Raw genomic sequence first — 21,548 nt, 5'->3', positions numbered from 1 at the left:
GTTAAAAATTTTGTTCATTAATGTTGAATTGTTTAGTATGGATTGGAGGTCTTTGGGAGCTTGGTGAAAGGTTCTAGTAGCGGTGTATAAAGGACAATCAATTATAATTGGGATAGAATGAAAGGAGATGTACAGTTTGGACATAAAGTTTTAGAGGTTCTTTCAAAGAGGAAACTATGGTTGAGTCGGGAGTGACCAATTCGAAGCCGGGTTAGAAAGGCTTATCCTTTTTTGGAAGGTCTGGAAAAGAATGAAAAGATCAAGCGTCTCTTAGTATTTTGCAACTTAGTAAAGTTGTTCTTAGCTGACAAAACTTGATTTTCGACTCGCTTTGATAAAATCCTTTCACACTGAGTAATGTATGATAAACATGATAGGCGAGCAAACATGTAATTAGAGCAAATATAAACATAAATAAATTATTAGACTTGTTAATATTTATTAAAGCGACGTGGCGATCGCCCGAACCGGAGCATTGCCTTATCTGTCAACAGCACCACCACGCCTATTGTTCTTGAACGCCTCCAATTGTCTGTCGCAACTTAGCCTACTCGAGTTTCGGCCTGCCTTGGAAAATGCATTTTTCCTTGTAGTGTACGATTTATATTAAAACTGTTAGCAAATGTAGAATCAATTATGGATTTTAATTAGAAGTGGGGTAGATGTACATTTTTGACACATAAAACCAAAAGCATCTTACCATTTCCAGTGGTTTCACCATATTTATAAATGTGTGATGATTAGATGTCACCATAGTCACGATTTCTGAATAATCATATTTATAAATTTTGATCGAATAACCTACATATTTTTAAAAATAGTATATTTTTCCCAATAAAATAGTTATTACCATCTGTATGAAATAAAACATTTTAATAGAAATGATAAATGATGGAGTGATTGTGGTGTTCAATACTTTTTAAAAGGATAGTTCCTACTCACAGTAAGTTGTTTTGCAACGATCCGGATTTCGAGCCTTTTTGCTCATCATCAGGTTGAAGGACTTCTACAATCACGTCTCTCGACATGAATTGCCAAAGTGAAACCGCTGATACCTCCGCCAACGCGACGTTCCAATTATCAGCTGATTTTTTTAATGACGCTCAATTTGAACGTGCGAAACGCGGAAATTATAACACAAATAAATATTAGACTAATAAATACTTAATATTGTTAAATTACTATAAAAATAATAAAATTAAAATAATTAGTTTAATTATTTGGATGTTTGATATTATTTATGTACATATTTAAAATGGGAGGTAGATCAAAATCTGTTTATTAATGCATTTATCACCTTGTTCAATTTTACATTTTTTAATTTCAAATTTCTCAAACCAATCTAGTTCTTTCCCTTTGTTGAAACTATGTAACACTCTTGTATTTAAATTTGCATTGAAATTATGTTTTGTTTCTTTTAGATGGTCCTTAAATTCCGAAAATTTGCTCGATTTAGGCAATAGATAGATAATATCAAACATCCAAATAATTAAACTAATTATTTTAATTTTATTATTTTTATAGTAATTTATAGTAATATTAAGTTTTTGTTATTCTAATATTTCTTTGTGTTATAATTTCCGCGTTTCGCACGTTCAAATTGAGCTTCATTAAAAAAATCAGCTGATAATTGGAACGTCGCGTTGGCGGAGGTATCAGCGGTTTCACTTTGGCAATTCATGTCGAGAGACGTGGTTGTAGAAGTCCTTCAACCTGATGATGAGCAAAAAGGCTTGAAATCTGGATCGCTGCAAAACAACTTACTGTGAGTAGGAACTATCCTTTTAAAAAGTATTAAAACATTTTGTAATTTTATGGAATATCATACACATTTGCAATACGTTATGTCATGAGGGGAATTAGCAACCATTGTTGTTTTCTCAGCTTTACCCAAGGCTAGTCCTTGGCGAAGTACTGGGGCCGTACCGCTTCAGTCATCTGATGGGGATGGATTATGTTGGGCATGGCTTGAACTAGAGGGTTGGGGTGAGTGGATAATTTATCATCAAACATGGAAAATTTGGAGAAGATTAATTTATTTATAAAGGGTATTTTGGGGTCGCTCTGGAGAGTGGTATTCGAGACATATTAGTGACAGTTGACTATAATTCTGAAGACTGTGGATTGGAAGGACTGAATGCATTGGATGTTGGTAGGTCTATCGGTTCCATATGTCCAAATTGGTTTCAGTAGTACTTTGTAGTGTGAGTTGATTTTTGGCGATATGTTCAAGAAGTTATACAGAAGTCTGTACCTGTCTTTCTATTTATATGTCTCGGTTTCATGTTAGGTATTTGTCAAGTTTGAACCTAAGGTAGCGTACGCAACCGGTTTTAGGGTTAGGAATGTTGTTTAAAAATATGTGACCTAAATGGGTGACTTCGTTAATTTTTATCCTCCAAAGTTGGGCACAATTCGTAGGACGTGTGCCTGGAGCTCCTCGGAGGCAATTGCAGGATCGGAATCAGAGGCAAGGCGGTGTCGTCGCACAGGATGCAAGGGGATGTAGTTGGGATGTCTAAAGTGTACAGGAGGTACAGGGAGCACAGGAAAATCGTAGTCTGTAAACTCTGAATAATCGCCCAGTGAAGTAAGAGCTAACGATTAGGTTATAAGTGAAGGACGAGCTTTAGTTGGTATAAGTGACCCATCATGCCACTCCGTCGAACGCGGTATAATTAGTGCTGTTAGATTTATTCTTCTCAATTTTGTCTGATTAAACTGTGTGAGATATGCAATTATTCCCGGTTGAAAAATGTGATAGACATATATTTATACGTAATAACGACCTTTCGAATAACAACACTCTGCTAGCATAGGTATTTCGACATTTATCTTCCTTTAAAGCTGCCTTTGTGGAAGACAACATAACTGCAAGGTAAAATAGGCTAGAAATGGAAATGGAATTTAGAATCTGTAATTGTTTAATCCTAATTTTCCACCTTTAAACAAGACATCCTCTTGCGTTCAAAAAATTATTATCTTTGAACTTATACTTCTTTGAAGTTTTATTATTGAAAAATGCTCTACTATGGCAGTTGTTTTTAGTGAAATCTTCATGAAGAAATCATTATAAAGTATTTCTATTAGTTTTGGTAAGGGGTCCTTCTGAAAGGTGGAATTTGGGACGAGGTTTTAGCTTTTCTAGATATTAGTGGATAAATGTGACCGTTACTTAATGATTATTAGGAGATCGTGAAATGCGGTCTGGTGTGACGTAGGTTTTAGAAAAACATTTTCTTTATCGTGCCAACGTTTCGATCTTTATTGAGATCATCTTCAGGGCGTGGGATTATTAGACATTGTTTAGATTTTACAAATACATATAGGATGTTAAAAAAATGAATGTATACAATGCTAGAAAATTTTAGATTAAAAAAAAAATTATTTATACAATGCTAGAAAATTTTAGATTCAATCAAATATTTCTACTCACCCAAAGTGTTTGTTTTCCGTGTAGATGTGTCATTCTTGTCTGTCGTGTTAAGAGTGCCAATGAGATATTGATGTTTTATGTTTACATACGTCGGATTTTGAAGGGATGGGGAGGGAAGTCGGGAATAGAAATATATACATATACAGGGTTGGTCATTTTTTTACGCACCATTGGAAAATCAACGCGGGTGCGTTTAAATCTGACTCGAGGCTTATTTCCTTTGATTAATACGTTAATAAAAGAAAGTGAGTCAATTTTCAGTGCACCATTGGAAAATCAACGTGGGTGCTTTTAAATCTGACTCAAGGCCAATTTCTTTTGATTTTAACATTAAATAAAGGAAGTGAGTCAATTTTCGGTGTACCATATGAAAATCAACGTTGGTGCGTCTAATTATGACTAGGCACATGTTATTTTGTTAGTCTCGTACCAAAAAATAGGCGAGTCACTTTTCGACGCACCATTCGTTACAAATTAATTTTAGTAGATTGGAAGGAAAATAAACAAAACCAATATTATTAAAACATTATTCAAACACAATTTAAAAAATTTAAAAAAATTCTTCACAAATTAATCTGATTAAGGTTTAAGAGTATTTTTTTCTGGTAAAGTAAAAAAATTAAATAAATATAACAATCTCCTTTTCTCTGGTAAAGTAAAAAAATAAATGTAACAATCTCTTTTGTTAGCAAATCAAAAATGTTCAAAATCATTATAATAATTGTTCGAACAGACCTCCATTTGCTGCAACACAGTAGCCTAGTCAATCGTAAAACGATGATCGGACGAAAAAAATACTCTTAAACCTTAATCAGATTAATTTGTGAAGAATTTTTTTTGTAATTTTTACATTGTGTTTGAATAATGTTTTAATAATATTGGTTTTGTTTATTTTTTGGTACGAGACAAACAAAATAAAATGTGCCGAGTCATAATTAGACGCACCAACGTTGATTTTCCTATGGTGCACCGAAAATTGACTCACTTTCTTTTATTACCGTATTAATCAAAGGAAATAAGCCTCGAGTCAGATTTAAATGGTGCGTCAAAAAATGGCCCACCTTGTATAAGAAGTCGGCTTTTTTGAGGTGAAAGGAAAACAATAGGAAAAAATGGGGAATGATTCTGTCTGATTATCTTTTTAGGATTTTCTAGCATTGTATAAATTGAATTTTTTTAAATCTAAAATTTTCTAGCATTGTATAAATTTATTTTTTTATTTAAAATTTTTTTCTGGCATTGTACAATTCATTTTTTCACATCCTCCATGTATTTGTAGAATCTATACAATGTCTATGAATCCCAGACCCTGAAGATGATCCTCATAAAGATCAAAACGTCGGCACGATAAAGAAAATGTTTTTCTAAAACCTTCGTCACACCAGACCGCATCTCACGACCTTCAAATAATCATTAATGCATAAATTAAAAAAAAAAGTTTTTTTTATTTTCATATTTGTGGTTTCTATTTTATAAAATGTTGTACAATTTAACGAATAAAAAAAAGTTCAATTAATGTTATTCAGGTAGAGTTGTAGCATTAAGTTCACACCAATAGATTCAAATGTAGGTATGGCGTAATTAAATTGCTTATTTCGGAATAAATCGCTGGAATTAACTTTCAGCCTCATTTTCCAGTAAATGACAGTGTTTTCTTGTAGGGAACTAGTTCTAGAGACGTTCGTATTTATTTGTTACCATACTTGCTGCTCCAGGCTACATACAAGAGTCGTTTGTAGCCACTAACGGTGTCCCTCGTGTCATCCAAAACCCGGTTATCTCGTGTTATCATGTACAAAAAGATACCTTTACATTTCGGCGTCCATTTTCATCGTCGGAGGAAAAAAAACCGGGTAATTCCGTTTGTTTCTCACATATCACTCTTGTCTGGCCCTCGGTTAAATTACGTCGTGATGGCGATAAAACTCTTATTCCCGTCACGTATACCAGGAAGATGTTTTACATTTTTTTGTCACACTTTGTTACTTTGGAGGCGAGTGGAACTAATGAAAAAACCACCAATTAACAGGAAGACAATCGAAGTTTGTACAACGCGTACTACCATCGGGAAGATCCAATTAAAGATTGTTCTAATATAAATGCCCCACACAAAGAGATTCGACGATAGCGTGATACCAACACTCCTAATTGCCACGCGGACGTGTTTGTGTGGAGAGTTCTTTTTAATAACCTCAGACCTAATTTATTACCCGTAATATAAAGATTTACCAGGAGGTCTTGTTGGAGCTTCCATTAGGATCCAGGTTTAATGTAAATTCAGAAAAAGTCATGTCGATCGGAGGGTATTAGTGTAGGACGACAGCTTACAGTCGGCCACATGTCAATGTTAGGCGGTGGGTTTAGAACGGTCAAATGTTAAGGCCATATGATCGTCCCTGACGTACTGATGAGGGTTTTTTGTCCATTTCCGCACCCAAAACGCAGGCGCCAGGGGGAAACGTCAACAAAATTTTCTTGAGCATTTCACGTTCGCCGAAGATCTGAGTGTGTTGCCTACTCACTCACTAGTGAAAGACTAGCCTTGAAATGATCGAGGTCCAAATAATGGCGGAACGGCCAAACACGCAACTCGAACCAATAGGCAATTAAAAAACGAAATAAAAAAATCGCTTCTAGCTTTGATACAGCTAGTTCGACGGAAACATTAAATTAACAAGTTGATGGACGGAAACTGCTTAAATAAACAACCAGGAAATTCGACAATGGTTTCAAGCCAGCAGTCGCCATCCGGGTTCACTTTCCACCTTTCGTTTTAAATTGGCTAACAATAAATTCTACAATTTAATATGCTTTTCTATTGAAATCCGTTGTACAGTGTCTGAATTGCAAAGGGAAATAGGATTTTTAATTTAATAATAATTGAAAGAACTTAGTTCCTAGTTCTTCCTGAAAGGGGCACAAAATTATTATTATTTAGTTTCTAGACAGGCATACGTACATAACTACATCTAATGACGTTAAAAAATGTGCCAGCCTATAAATAAAAGGTAATTTTGCTTCAAACTGGTCGGTCCATCGGATTAAATTAGGTCATTTAAATGTGCATAAAAAATAAGTACAGTCAGCTCTTGTTAATTCGAAACTTGATAATTTGAATTTTTGATAATACAAACTCCTCAGCAGGTCACTTTGGTAAATCGAAAAAATTCTTTTTGTTGGTCTGTTTGTCGTTAAAATCCTTTTAGTCGTTTTCGGATTATATCCGTTTCGATCATACATCACGATAACGTCTTCACAAAAATCAGAAAAATTGTAGGGGTCAAAAAGTAAAAAAACTTAAAATCAAACAAAAAGTTAACTTTTGAGAGATTTTGCATATTAGTTTCACAAGAACAAAAATTTCTAACCTAACTTACAAAAAGAATATTTGATTTTTAGAAAGTTTGGATTATTGATCAACTTCACTAGTTTTCGTGGTCCTCTTGACCAATTAATATCTTTCAATTAATTAAGGTTTTTAGTTGAGATAAAAAAGTCAGTGTCATGAGCGGGATTCGAACCCACGACCTTCGGGTAGATACGCCGCTACTCTATCACTTGTCTTCGATCCGCTCGGACACTCGCTCATTTGTCGCCGAGAATCGAATAGATTACACCACATTTGTAAAATGGCAAAAAGGAGGGAAAATTCAAAAGGTGGGGTTGAGATGGGAAGGTAGTGTCCGAGTGGATCCAGGTCACGATAGCTCAAGTAGTAGAGCAGCGGCGTATTTAGCCGAAGGTCGTGGGTTCGAATCCCGCCCGTGACACTGACTTTTTTATCTCAACTAAAAACCTTAATTTATCGATCAACTTCGATACCTTTCACTATTTTACTTACTTACTACTTATACAAAACTATAGCTTTTACTTACTCTTTTACTATTTTCTATTGCCATCTTTAAAAAAAATGCTGTAAAATGATATATTAACATAGTTGATTGAGCAAGTAGAACGGTGAAAAAAATGATTAAAAAACGAAATCAAGACCTATTCACAATAATTGCCTAATAGTCCAATCAATATTTTGGAATGTAGAATCATCAAAAAAAGTTTGATCCAAAACCGTGACCCACCATCCTCGTACTGTTGTTAGAGCGTACCGTTTCCTCTAACGATGCAGTTATCGTCCGTAACACCAACGGTGTGTAAATTTTTGAATTTTTCATATAAATCGTTTCTGAAAATGATATACCAAATTGGCCCTGTAACTGAATCTCGTGGAACGCCTTTAGACAATAATTTAAAGGTGTTCGGATCGGTTACGGCCAATTTTGAAAGTCAATTCGATCACTCAACAATTAGTGGACATAAGTATGTTATTTCTAATGTTATCTCCAAATCAAAACCATCGATAACTTCCGTTTTGTCTGTTGCAAAATAATGTCAGTTGTCCTAGGTAGTTTTACATTACTAATAGAGTCCAAGAATTTAGGGTTGTTAAAATGTTTACACCGTTTTTTGAAATATCCTAACAACACTAAATTGCCCGACACATCCACAGCATTCCTATAACATTCTGATTATAGAGACAAAGAAATAGTGAAGTTATCAAACCGTTTCTATTTTTATTCATAAACAATCGTTAAACAAAACGAAAATTGATTTCAAAATAAGAACGAGTTTTCGTCCTCTAAACGAGCTCTGAACGGTGTCTGTTTTCTAGAATTGCCATGTCCCAGAAAGGGGTTGAAGTCGGGCAGGTCGAAATCCGGCTGTTCGAAGTTGCATTGTTCTTCGTAACCGTTGATTTCGGAAAGAATGGCCTCGAGGGATTTCCTCGACTCTTTGATGGTGTCTTTGAGAAGATCACAACGGATCAGCAGGTGCTTCAAACTGCGCAACGGCATCTCCTCTTCCTCGTCGGACCTGAAGCCAGGATCCCTAAAACGATCCTGAAAACGGGTGGATATCGCTCTCTGCAACTCTTCTTTCCATTTTCTATCTCTTTCCACGGGTCTGGGCGTGTCGACAAATCGCCTCCTCTCGGGCATGTCGCCGCCTCCAAGCCATTTGCGCTTGAAAAGTTCGAGATCGTCGGGTTCTTTCAACTGTTTCGTCTTCTCTTTACTCTCCTTAATCTGAATCGCGTTTAAGTTGAGCTGAAGACGCACCCGGTCCAACTGTTCGACGATCCCGTATATGTCCTCGACCTCGGAGTTGGCCCTGCATTGGTCGCAGCCGGAGCACGCTTTCGAGGAGCCTTTCGAAAGCCTCTTGGGGGCAGAGTTCCTCCTCACTTCTTGCAACTGTTGTTTCAAGTAGGACACCTCTTCGTCCTTCGTCATAAGGCGCTTCTTCAAATCTTCCAGGTTTCTCTCTAGTTGAGTCTTGTTCAATGTCTTGAATTTGGTCGATGTGGTTGAACTGCGGTTGGGCCTCGAGCCCCTTCTTTGTACGTTAGCAAATTGCATTTCGCTTAAAAACTGGAAATTCTTTACAAATTCCATATGTTTTAGTCAGATCTTTCATGTGATTTAATTCCCTGCGGTTCTCTTGTATTTTATTCTTTTGCAACAACACCGGACCTCGACGTCACATGAACAAATCATATTTGAAATTCAAAGCCCCAGTCGGGGTCGTGGCCAACCCCTGCTTAACCCTTCATTGTTCTAATTTGAAGGGACTGACAGCCTCCCCCTTGAAAAAATCATTTAACGCGGAGAGCAAGTGTAGAGGGGAGTATTGTTCGAGTCCGTAGGGTGCTTCGGATGCAGATGTTAGCCGAAACTGTTCCCCAGCGTTATCATCATAAAAAAAATCAAAGAGCTGAAAGATTAGATAAGGCGAGTCTCGTTAATGCCGCGCTTCGTGGATGTCCATTAACATGTTTCATACTTGACTTAGTATAAGTGGTTTCTCCGAAACATAAAATTATATATTATATAACAATAATATGAGCATAATTTTCACTTGACCAATAGGCCATGTCGTTTAAACGGGTTCAGGGCTTTACCGAACTAAATTTACACATGCCTCAAGGCTGAAACTTTAATAAAGTGTGTAAGGAGCTGTACATAATTTATATTATGGGCAAACTATTACAGTTGTAGGATTTAATCTCTTTTTTATTTATATAATAGAAAAATTAAAGCGAGACTCCCTAGAAGATGTTCCATGTCTTTCTTTCTGGATGTGATAATCATAATCTAATCAGGTGAGAAGTTTCTCATTCTGTGTTATCTCGACAACAGAAAATACAACCATTAAGATACAGTAAAATTTGTTTCGAGCCTCAATTAAAGGCGTGTTTTGACCCGGGGATCCCGACTGGGCAGCCCAGTTCGACCCCGGCAGATAAACGCCCCACAACTAGTGATAAGTCGTGTCGGGTTCGTAGTGAGATATGACCGTCGAATCCTAGATGGAACTCGCTCTGCACTTCGCCGTCGGTAGATGTCTCCTATCATTTTTTTTTTTTTTTTTGTAAATGATGGTTCTACTCACAGATTTGTCGCTTACGTTCCGGATTTCGAGAACTACATCATAAGTTTGGAGTACATCTCTCGACATGAATATTGAACCCAAGTGAACGTCGGGTTCGGCGCGTTCACTCTTAAAATTCATATCGAGAGAGATGTTTGTTTGTAACTACTCCAACTTGATGATGAGCGTTTAATGCTCGAAATCCGGATCGTTGTAAACAAAAAATCTATGAGTAGAAACATTTACAAAAGTGAGCCTACACACTCGCCCCACCTTCATTATTTCTATATATATACTATCATTTCCAGGCGTCAGCTGGACGTTTAATTAGACAATTTCCTCCCACGACACGGTCATTTTTCCCCTCAGCCGATTGAGATAAAAAGGCCGTTAATAATCCAGAGCGTACGGTCCCGCGACGTCAAACAATGCGTGTTATCTAGATACAACTGGACGGTTTCCGGGGCCGAGGTTGTCTGCCCTTCTCGACGTATTTTTTTTCCGGACGTGGAGAGCCGAATATTCCCAGCAAAATTGAAAAAGCGAATCATTTACGTAAAACATTAATAATTAGAATTACTTTCGTAGTGAAATTTTTACTTAAATATTAAAGAGATTTTGCATAACGTTTCCGCTATTTCAAGGTAATCGTTGTATTTAACGTCTTTCCCGTTGACGCTATTTGGAGATTTTTTGCCGAAAATGCTAATTTTCCTGAGGCGTTTATAGTAGTTCAGGTTACAGTCGTATCTTACGAACACCCTGGATCAAGGGTCTTGAAAAAATGAAGCCAGAACAAATTTACTTCCTTTGTAATTTCGACCGATTTTAAGGTCATCATCAGGGCAAAACCATCTTAAATATGTCTACAGATTGAAATATTTTTAAGTATTTTACTGTCGATGTCAAATTTCCTTGAAGGCCGACTCAGTCCTAATTTTGTCAAGGAATGTAACCAACAGAAACACCACAACTTGTGTATGGAGGTCACAGTCCTTGGCAATGTCAGGACTGAGTCGGTCTTCAAGGAAATTTAAGATCCCCTCTAAAAAACTTAAACATTGTCAATCTCTAGACATATTTAAGAGTCTTTTGCCCTCATGATGGCCTTAAAATAAGTTGAAAACTTGGCAGCAACTACTAAATTTGCTTTTTTTCTGAAGACGAAGGCTTGATTCAGAGAGTTTGTGGTATGGCATGGGATGGTAAAAAAGGATACGAGGAAGCGGGGTTTGTGCTCCCCAGGTACTTTTGGCTTATTGTACCTTCCTAGTTCTTTAGTTCAGTGCAATAGACTCTATCCTTCTCCTTAGAAGTATCAGGCCATTGACTATCGCTGCTGCAATTTGATTTCTTAAGTTTTTCCGTACGTTAAATCTCCACTCAGCTGTTGCTTCGCATTCGAAGAAGATATGGGTAACTGTTTCCTCTTCCTCATTACATAATCTGCAAATGGGATCATCGCTGTATATACCCATGTTGTGTAGATGTTTTCTCAGATACCAGTGACCGGTCAGTAGTCATACCACACCTCTGAGTTGTGTACTCTCCAATTGCAGCAGTTTTGCTTAGGGTTGTATCAACATAAGTTTACTATGTCTAGCGCCGCTAGAGTTTATCCACTTCACCTTTTGTGTTGTTTGGATCCATTCTGCGATGGAGGATTCTGTATTTGTTTTTGTTATCCCATGTATAGGTTTGGGGCAAGTATGGGTTATGGTCTTGCAGATCCTCCTCTGGCCAGACTGTCCGCTTTCTCATTACTCAAAATTATCCATCCCTAACCATCCCTGTGCCCTGGCACCCAAGATATCATCAGGTTGTATCTTGCAAGCATGTAGAGCTAACTTTATGCAGAATCTCACTATTGCAATGTCTTTCTTACTCGGCGAGTTTGTACGTTAAACAGTTTCGATCGTTTACGGAAGTCTGTACACTTGAAAATCGTTAAAAAGTACATATTATTTTAAGTACATTATTTTACTGCTTAATATATGATTCGGCTTAAAAAAGTCAGTTGTTCGAGGTTTTGTTTGTAAGTTAAATCATGGACAGGATAATGACCGTTAATTCACCTAGAAGACGCCATTTACTCTCCCATTTGGTCATGGTTCATTTGACTGATGAGTCATTCCGATAGTTTCGAGACTCACGACTCGCAAATCTTTCGGAAAAGCCTGCCCCAAAACCCGATCGCCGTTTCGTCAGGTCGAGCGTACATGGTGTTTTCGACGAAACGCCACCTTAACGACCCTCATCTTTATAAATGGTTCTATTTTCGTCCGGCGAATCGTGCAAATGTTTGAAAGCCGAGGCTTTTGTGTTACGGCCTTTTGTCCGACTGCATCCGAAGACGCACTTGTCGAGAGAATCCACCCTTCGGTAATCGCCTTCGGGTCCTTCAGGTAGCGGTTTTTTTCCCAGGCCACTTCTCGTTTCGAAACCCCGGCCCCCTCTATGAAGTCATAGACTTCCACTAGAGGAAGATTTGTTTCATTTACATAATCGGGCCCTCTCGAGTAAGGCTCGGATTTCATTCACGTTCGAGGGCCGTCACGTTGTAAATAAATACACTTCAAACACGTACGTGTGTTCTTAGGAAAATGACCATTAACCGTCGCTTCAACTTAAAAAGGTTGGAAAACAACTCACCCATCTTATTTTGATGGGTGGTAAAAAAACTTTAAAAGGCAAGAGTTTTCAAACAAAACTTAAAGCCAGACTATTGCTCACGTTGCATATTGGAAAAATCAATTTTCTTCTAAAGCACCATTGTAAAATCCAAAAAATGAAATTTTTAGATCATAATTCACATAGTTTCTATGGAAAAATTGTCTTTGTCGTACAAAATATTGCATATTGTATAAGATAAATAAACCTATTTATGATTTCTCAGTTAATTTATTTTTAAAATCTCAAACATTGTTTGCACTTTCCATTAATTAATCTTTATGGAAGGTTTTGGTTGAGATAAAAAAAGTCAGTCCTTTTTAAAAAGATAGTTCCTACTCACAGTAAGTTGTTTTTCCAACGATCCGGATTTCGAGCTTTTAGTTCTTCATCAGTTGTAGAACTCTTTAAATCTGATGATGAGCTAAAAGCTCGAAATCTGGATCATAGGAAAACTACTTACTGTGAGTAGGAACTGTTTTTTTAAAACTGATTGAACACCGCACTCACTCCACCATTCATCATTTCTATCAAAAAGTCAGTGTCACGAGCGGGATTCGAACCCACGAACTTCGGCTAAATACGCCGCTGCTCTTCCATTTGAGCTATCGCGATTTCGATCCACTCGGACACCAACTTCCCACCTCTACCCACCTTTCGAATTTTCCCTCCTTTTTGCCATTTATCAATTTTTTTCTAAGCCAATACCTTACATAAAGATTAATTAATTGAAAAAAGTTGTTTGGTCAATCGGAACACGAACTGTAATGGATTTAATAATTAAAATGAAGTATATCTTCACCAAAGCTCCCGTGGCCATTTCATTTGTCGCCGAGAATCAAATAGATTACATGACATTTGAAAAATGGCAAAAAGGAGGGAAAATTCGAAAGGTGGGTAGAGGTGGGAAGTTGGTGCCCGAGTGGATCGAAATCACGATAGCTCAAGTGGTAGAGCAGCGGCGTATTTAGCCGAAGGTCGAGGGTTCGATCCCGCTCGTGACACTTGTCTTTTTATTTCAACCAATACCTTACATAAAGATTACTTAATTGAAAAAAGTTGATTGGACAATCGGACCACGAACTATAATGGAATTATTTACACCACTCTTCATTTTTGTACTTATTACCGTTCAGGCCATTGCGATATATCATAGACAGCTTTTTTTTTACAAACTCATCAAAAAAGCTATTGGTATCTCTAATTGTACAATTATGATTTATGGGTGTTCTTCGGTTCCCTTTAATTCGGCAAAGTTTGCTATCAGTGATAAAAGCACTACAGAAAGAAAATCTTAGTAGTAATTTATATGACAGGTGGAATAAACGAATCGATTGTGAGGCAATGCCAGTTTCTAAGCCCGCAGCGAGCTCAGGCCAAGATCAAAATTGATCCTTTTATATCAATTAATGATCCTGAGAGAAATCTTAACGATGACAATGGAAAAGTGGGTCGAGTCTAGGCGAGGGAGAGGCTCCCAGTGGCCCTAGGGCTAGAAGGCCCATTACTGGTAATTCCGTGACGGGGAGGAAAAAAAGATAGGTGGAAGAAAGTCGCCCCCATACGAGTCATTACAGCGTAGAAGCCACGGATTCGAATCGATTAGCCATGGATTCTCAGACGGCCATCGTCAACCGAAATGACACATTGCCCAGTAATCGCCTTGGGATCCGGGCTCACATTTTTATAGACAACTCGTCTCTGATCATTAATCAAGGGGAAACCTATTTTTAAACCTCCCCCGCGTGGAGTCGCTTACTTCTGATGGAGGAAGATATAAAACTACTCCTGGTCGACAATCGGATGGATACTGGATGCTCGAGAATAAATTGACGAATAACTGTTTTTTCATATTCTAACGCGTTCGTTCGTTAGATCTACTCTTCTGTAGTTTGGGTCAACTCTCAACATCTGGAAGAAGCCCTTTTTGACTTTAACTAACGTCTTACGATACAGAAAGACTCAATGTAGACTCAACTTCCTCCTCTCGAGGACTTATCACGGTATATGAAATTCTTACTGCTGAGTAAGTGTTTGTTATGTGGTTCTTTGACTGCACAAAGAGAAACGTTTTCGTCTCAAATTTAATTGTTCATAATCACCTACCATAAAAATGATTAAACTGATAAAATTGCATTGGGGAGCAAAACGTTATTCGACACCCCACTCTGCTCGATCCCATTTACGAGCAGTGTTTGTTTTCGACGTTTTTATTGCCCGTAAACTCCGCTTCAGAATAAATACGTAGCTTGTGGGCTTTCAGCCTAGGTGCGGACCAGGTCTATAAAATATGAAACCCAGGAATCCTCAATATAATTAAACTTTTCCCACCCACTCTTTATTATCTTTTCCTATCGAGATTAGACGACGATGCGCCGGCGTCCCACAAGGGGGCGGTTTTTCTCCAATCATGTTTATCATTTATACTTGAACTTAGCTGTGAATCATTACGACTTACTGATGAAGGATTTTAATACGAAACTGAGCCCTGCTGCATTTCCATCCAACACCTCTAACATCCAAGAACTTCTTGAATGATGCACAGTGAAGATAATAAAACCGGCTAAAATACACTCAGTGTACATATTACACAAACATCTACATCATACTACATTTAACAAACCGACTTGCCTTCTCCTGTACATCAACAACTAGGGGATACCGACAAAAAAATAGTCTGAAAAATCCCATTATTTATAAGGCTGGTCGACTTATTGTTTGATGCATTACTTCGTTACTGCTCAAGGTGTTTTTACAGGTTGAGATGAATAAAACCAACCCAAACAAACCAAATATGACGATCCGATCGAATTGTGTACTATTTTTCTACAAAAATAACGTCAAAATCGATATTAATACATAACAGCAAGAATGCAATATTTCCTTTTTAATCATGTTTCAGCACGCTCTCTGATAATAAGATGACTACTGACCATAATTGACAATTTTTCAAAAATATCTCGAAATGCTTTTATGCACTATTATAAATAGTTACGTGTGTATTCTGAAGCGAGGAAGTGTTTTGCTTTCCAAGTTTTACACTATGTTTATTTATTTTTAAGTCAGGAAAAGCAACGGTTACTCTTTACAAAACCATCCGCTACCTATCCAACATTTCACGATGATAAAACTCCCCATTTTTATATTTCACTACGACTCTATAATTATTTTTTAATTATTAATTTTTAGCAATTACAAATTTTGTGTCGTACGTTGATAAATGAATAGGGATATTTTGCATACCGTTAGCGTGAACATTAACGCTGAATTGATAGAAGTGCGCATGCGCAGATTTAACTGAACGCTATAGCGTACGTTATTTGCCTTAGAATAGCGTGCTTATTAACGAGTGACAGTAAAGTCACAAAGCACTTTTTTGTTGGAAATATTGTCCGATTTAAAATTTAAAAAATTATATAGGTAGAAAGAAATGTAATAAAATTGTTAATTTTATAATTAACATTTTACAATTGGTACCAAACGAATGGTAAACCTCAATTTGTATTAAAAAAGACACTTTTTTATGGCTGACGACAGCCTAAGGAGACGCCGCCATAAATGAATTGAAGTCATAAAGTGATATACATCGACAATAATTCGAATTTACACAACGGCTCGGATAAATGACGCAGCCTCGAGGCCTTCTACAATTCGACCTGAGTAGAACTATTGGGCCTGTTTTTTTATAACTCACTGTCCTGCTCCAGGTTGTTAATCAACGTCCATGCCTTGCCAGCGACTCCTTGGTGTAGGATCTTGCTTGAGGTTTTTCCTGTCCTTGTTGCAAGAACCTGCGCGTAGACCTTCCCAGGAACATAAAATGTATTCTTTCGTCTCCTCCTTGGTAGTATCTGCACAATGTTTCTTCTGTTTGTACTCCTATCCAGTGCTTGTGCTTTCTCAAGTGGCACTGCCCTGTCAAGAGTCCAACCAGAATCCTGGTGCGGTTGCGGTCGCCTTCCAGTAATTCCTTTGTAAGTTTTGCAGATTTTGTAAGAATCCGTTGGCCTGCCTCATGATTGTGGAATTATTCCACTAGGTTTTGAACTCATTAAGCATCCATTTTATGATGTATCCTCTTTCGTGGTAGGATACTAAGCCATAGTAGGATTCAGGACCTTGAGTGTCCATGGCTCCCTCTTTGGTGAACATGTCAACCTGTTCATTGCCTCTATGCCCCGAGTGCCAATGGACCCAAGCCAGTTCCAGGTCGCTGACTTCTGACAGGACCTCCAAGCAGTTCCAAATACACTTTACCTTCACCTCGCCTGAGGCCAGGCCCTTAAGTGTTGCCTGACTGTCAGAGAAGATGGAAGAATCGGTCTGTATGCACGTTAGATCTTTTACAACTATGAAGACCTCAGCATTTGCCAAAATACACCGTCAGCAATCAATAGAAAATCCATTAACATCCGTGAACGGTGCCTTTGTTTACAAGCTTGCAACATAGGACTATAACTTCATCTATTACTAACTCACCCAGAAACTTATTGTTAGCGTTATGCAAAAAGGCTTCAAATAGCGTCAACGTTATTTGAAACGCGTTAAATATATCGGTGACCTTTACATAGTGGGAACATTATGCAAAATATGTCCATTATCTCAAGAAGAACTCTTTAAAATAACAGCTATCTCTCTCTGTACAAGCATTTCATTTAATTCTGAGTGTAATAATAAACCCGACGATGGGCGATAAATAACTGACTCTTCGATCGAGAATATCGATAGAGGTACATTTTGCAATTCTATCTACTTCGAATGCAATTTTTAGTCGTAATTGCCCCTCGCTGAATCATGCTAATGAAAGGGTTTTTTTTCCGAATCCGATTGCCCCAAACGCTCCTAAACTCGGACCTTGACTCGACAGTGCTGACACACTTTCGAACACTTTTAAATTTATTTACATTGCAAAAAACGTGGAAGGATTAAACCCCCGGGAAATAAGTAAAAGAACTTAAAACGCGGTAAATGCATGCTGTTTTCGAAAAGGCCTTGTCCGCCCTTTTAGCCTGTGATTAAACGATAGAAATTCCGCCATCTCGTTTTCTGCCTTTTCGCAAGAATTAGAAGAGAAAACCTGCAAAATTGCCGTGAAAATAGTCATTAAATACTGTTTACACAGCAATATTTAAATTATAATAATGGATGATGCTTGCCTGTCTAATTTTTTCGCTGTATTTGCGGAGGACAAATCTTAAAGAAAATAATAGAAATTATTTGACAGAAATTTCTGATGATGAAAGACAAATATTTTCAGACAAAAAGTTTAAATTACCTGCTTTCATTATCTTAATCTAACTACTTATTTTGGTGAATAAAAACAAGAAATTCTAGTCAGGAATATGTACCATGTATACACCCCCTCAAATAAAGCTTAGTTTTTTAGCGGGCTTCCGAAACTGTGGTCCGCCGACCCTAACTTCAAGCTGTCTCACATACCTTCATCAGCCCCAGCTTTACCATGCAAAAGTTGTGCTGTCTTGTGCGAAAGCACTTTTACGATTACAGGAATTAGGAATTACGCTCTGAAGACTTATGTTGATGGACCACAATTTCAAATTGGCCAACATTGTCAATGATGAGTCTTTCTTGGCATGGGAATAGTATCACAATTTTCGATGCTACTGACAAAGTTCACGCCTTTAAAAGAAAAACCCAGTTTTGCGTTGAATCTGTTCAGGAGGAAGAAGTGGGGTATTTTCCTGAGTTAAAAGATTTTTTAAAGAAACAAAACTGATGCTTGCGATTGATAAAATATGTGAACACCAATTTATGTTTTAGTGGTCAATTGGCTAAGTCTCTTCTTTTATGTAAGGCTTTGATTGAGATAAAAAAGTCAGTGCCACGAGCGGTATTCGAACCCACGACTTTCGGCTAAATACGCCGCTGGTAGACCTAACGTGGCTTGAGATGGAGAGTTGGTGTCCGAGAGGGCCTTCATGTCATATGTGAACACTTTTGATGTTTAAAGATATCCTTTGAGCAATACTACCCAACATCAGTGATGCAAGACCATGAATGGGTGGTCAAACCGTTTTCAGTTTTGACAAGCCAACCAGTCTATCTTCAAGGTTTAAACCTTTAACTTAAATGTTCAAGCTAGTAGGTCTATAAAACTTCCGACTCTTCGATGGCTTCTTAAACTCAGATGCGAGCAAGTGTTCCTCAATTCTGTGCCATGGAAGGAAGACGACGGAAATTTCTTGTGCACGCTCTGTAACCTAAGAGTTAGGGAAGATATCTTTCATTTTGTTGCCCAGTGTCCCATACTGTCTGAACTCCGTATCCTGTATCTAGGCTATAAATCGCTTTCCAGGTCTCAGCTGCTTGATCTGTTAAATATCGTGGATATGGAGAGGTCGAAATGTCTAGCACACTATGCACGTCATGCCTGGCAATATAGGTACGATTATAATATCGAGTCATAATTGTTTAACTTGTATCTAAAATCAGCTAGTTTTTATAATTTAGTTTTTACTTATAGTTTTCTAATATTACCTTTATTATATAGTTTATTTTATTTTTTATTTTTCGCTCGCCTGGAAAAAAAAAAAAAAAAAAAAAAAAAAAAACAGCCAACTTCCGGCAGACGGATAAGCATCCATGCTGTAAAACGCTTTTAATATTGTATATTATGTAACACTTCTCTTTAATGTAAATAAAGCATGTTATCTATCTATCTATCAGTCTATCTTCAAGTGTATACTAAAACGTTCGATAGACGTTATTCAGACTCCACCTTGAAATCCATTTTCGACTTCCAATACCCATACCACCGCACCGTCTGGAAAACAAAACATTTCAACCCTCCGTTGAAAAAGCAAAACGTGTTTTTCTTCATTTGCCAACTTACCTATGCGAATCCGGATTTCCAATCTATACAGCCACCATAACTAAACACCGAAGCTGCCTACATGCTGAATTCAACATCCGTCTCTACCTATCAAAAATTAAACCCAACATATCCAAATTTTGCAGTCTAAAACAACCTCACTCTTACCATTAAGTCATTAATAATAAATGTTTAAATTATTGCATTTGAAATTGGCTCGAGTTTTGCATACCTATGAAGATTCCGTTCTGTCCAATTTTATGTTAGTGTGCCGGATATTGTAAATAAAGTTTTGCATGTCAATCTAATGTTTTTATAGTGATGCCCTCTCCATAACCTAAATATGAATGGACAGGCTAATGCTAAGTATTAAACTTTAATTTACTACATATACTAAGTATTAGCATCTAATTTTAAAAACTTGAATGCAAGCAGTCCGCCCTGGATTTTGTGATGTGTGAAAAGGAGGGTCCGCTGGGTAAAAAGTTTGGAAACCCCTGGTTTATAGGATCTTCAATTTTGGTTTTTAATAGAATTGTGTGAATAATTTAGATCTCGGTATGGACTTATCGGTATGGTGACCGGTAGGGGCCAACTAATCCGTGATTTATCGCTGCGCATGCCATATCATTGTCCGATCACGGATTCTTACCTCTGTTGGAACGGTTTTCACTCCTGCTGAAATTTTTAGAAATATCGATCACTTTTTCACTGACTAACATTCTGGATTAAGGTGGGGTGAAGAAGAAAGCAAATTCAGTTTTCGACCTATTTTAAGTTCATCATCAGAGCAAAAGAATCTTAAATATGTCTATAGATTGACATATTTAAGTTTTTACTGGCGATCTCAAATTACCTCAAGACTTATTCAGTCTCAACTTGCACAGTCCTCGCAATGTTGGGCCTGAGTCGGTACACGTTCATAAATATACTATAAAAGTGTATACAATTCTTCCATCAAGACGTCGACATGTAATTATTTTTTTGGAGCCTTCACTTGAATATGGAATACACTTTTGAATTGGCCGTTTTTGGCTCTCCAATTATTTTTCAACAACACTCCAATCGGGATCCTAGAAGAAAATGAATAAAGATGAAGATTTACAACTCATGTGAACCCTGTGGTCATTGTGGTCTACGATTGGCATCTCTCGACTAGATTCAGCGATGCTTTTTTCTCGTAATATTCACGGCAAATTGGAATTCTCGGTGTGAAGAAGGGCCTAGGGAGATCTAAGATAGCATCTTCGCAGTTGAAAAAAAAAAAAAAACTGCAGGCACTCAGCGGTTATACGAAATGATAAAATCTCACTTCTCATTGTCCCTGATGATGGAATTAATTTGCGTTTTTCTTTATATTAACAGGTGGTTTACCTCAATTATACTGACACACCAGATATACTCGTAGTTTACTTTGAGTTTAATGTCAAAACACCAACTGGGCACTTTTCTTGTACTAATTGTGTTTGATTATCTGTTATAGGACGTTCGGCTCAAAGTAATAACGTTTTGAATAATTAGTAATGGATATGCAATTAAAAAAGTCTAGGTACCAGGTTAGAACCCAGGATAGTGGCTTTGTTTAAGGTATCTTGTTTCTCCGGAGGGTAAATGTGCTTTCGCTAAAGTTTATTCCATTCGGTTTTGCCAAGTCATGGGACCGGACGACTGTATAGTCGTGTCAACGGTGGAGGGTTGGGAATTCTAGACTAAGTCGAAGTTCACTGTCCTATGGACCCGAAATAACCCCCTGGATAAGAGGGTAGAATTAGGTATAAAGTTTAATTAGGTATAATATGCACGAATATGTGGAGACTTTCATGCCAGACTTCATCAATCGCTAGTGACACATCAAGAAAGGCACCTATACTGTGTTCTATACTCTCAGAGATGAGAAAACGTTATCAACTGCTCGAAGCACTTGCTGGCTTGTAGAGTGTTGAGGGAGAAAACCAAACTGGTGGTCTGGGAGAAAAATGAAAGAGTTAAGTAGCTGTATCAATTGTTTAAAGAGGATATTCTCGACTTTAAAGAAAGTTACGATCCTACTTACAATCATTCTGTTTCCAGAAGATGGCGGATTTAGGAAAGTTTGTGTATTCTAGTATTTCCAAAGTAAGGGAAAAATTAGTAGTATGGAGTATACTGTTGTATTTGTAAGATTATGGCTTTTTTTATGGAATT

At 37.4% G+C, this 21,548-nt stretch overlaps 1 protein-coding gene across 2 annotated transcripts in view; it reads left to right on the top strand.

Annotated features, from left to right (window-relative positions):
* LOC106661795 (protein TANC2) overlaps positions 1-21,548 on the top strand; it is a 143,297-nt gene that overhangs the window by 24,945 nt on the left and 96,804 nt on the right. The window lies entirely within an intron of this gene.

The sequence above is a fragment of the Cimex lectularius genome, unplaced genomic scaffold (assembly GCF_000648675.2).
Source record: "Cimex lectularius strain Harlan isolate CLEC.00 unplaced genomic scaffold, Clec_2.1 scaffold314, whole genome shotgun sequence".
In the NCBI taxonomy this organism is placed as follows: domain Eukaryota; kingdom Metazoa; phylum Arthropoda; class Insecta; order Hemiptera; family Cimicidae; genus Cimex; species Cimex lectularius.
Note: the sequence above shows the minus strand (reverse complement) of the source record. Positions and strands in the feature narration are given on the sequence as shown.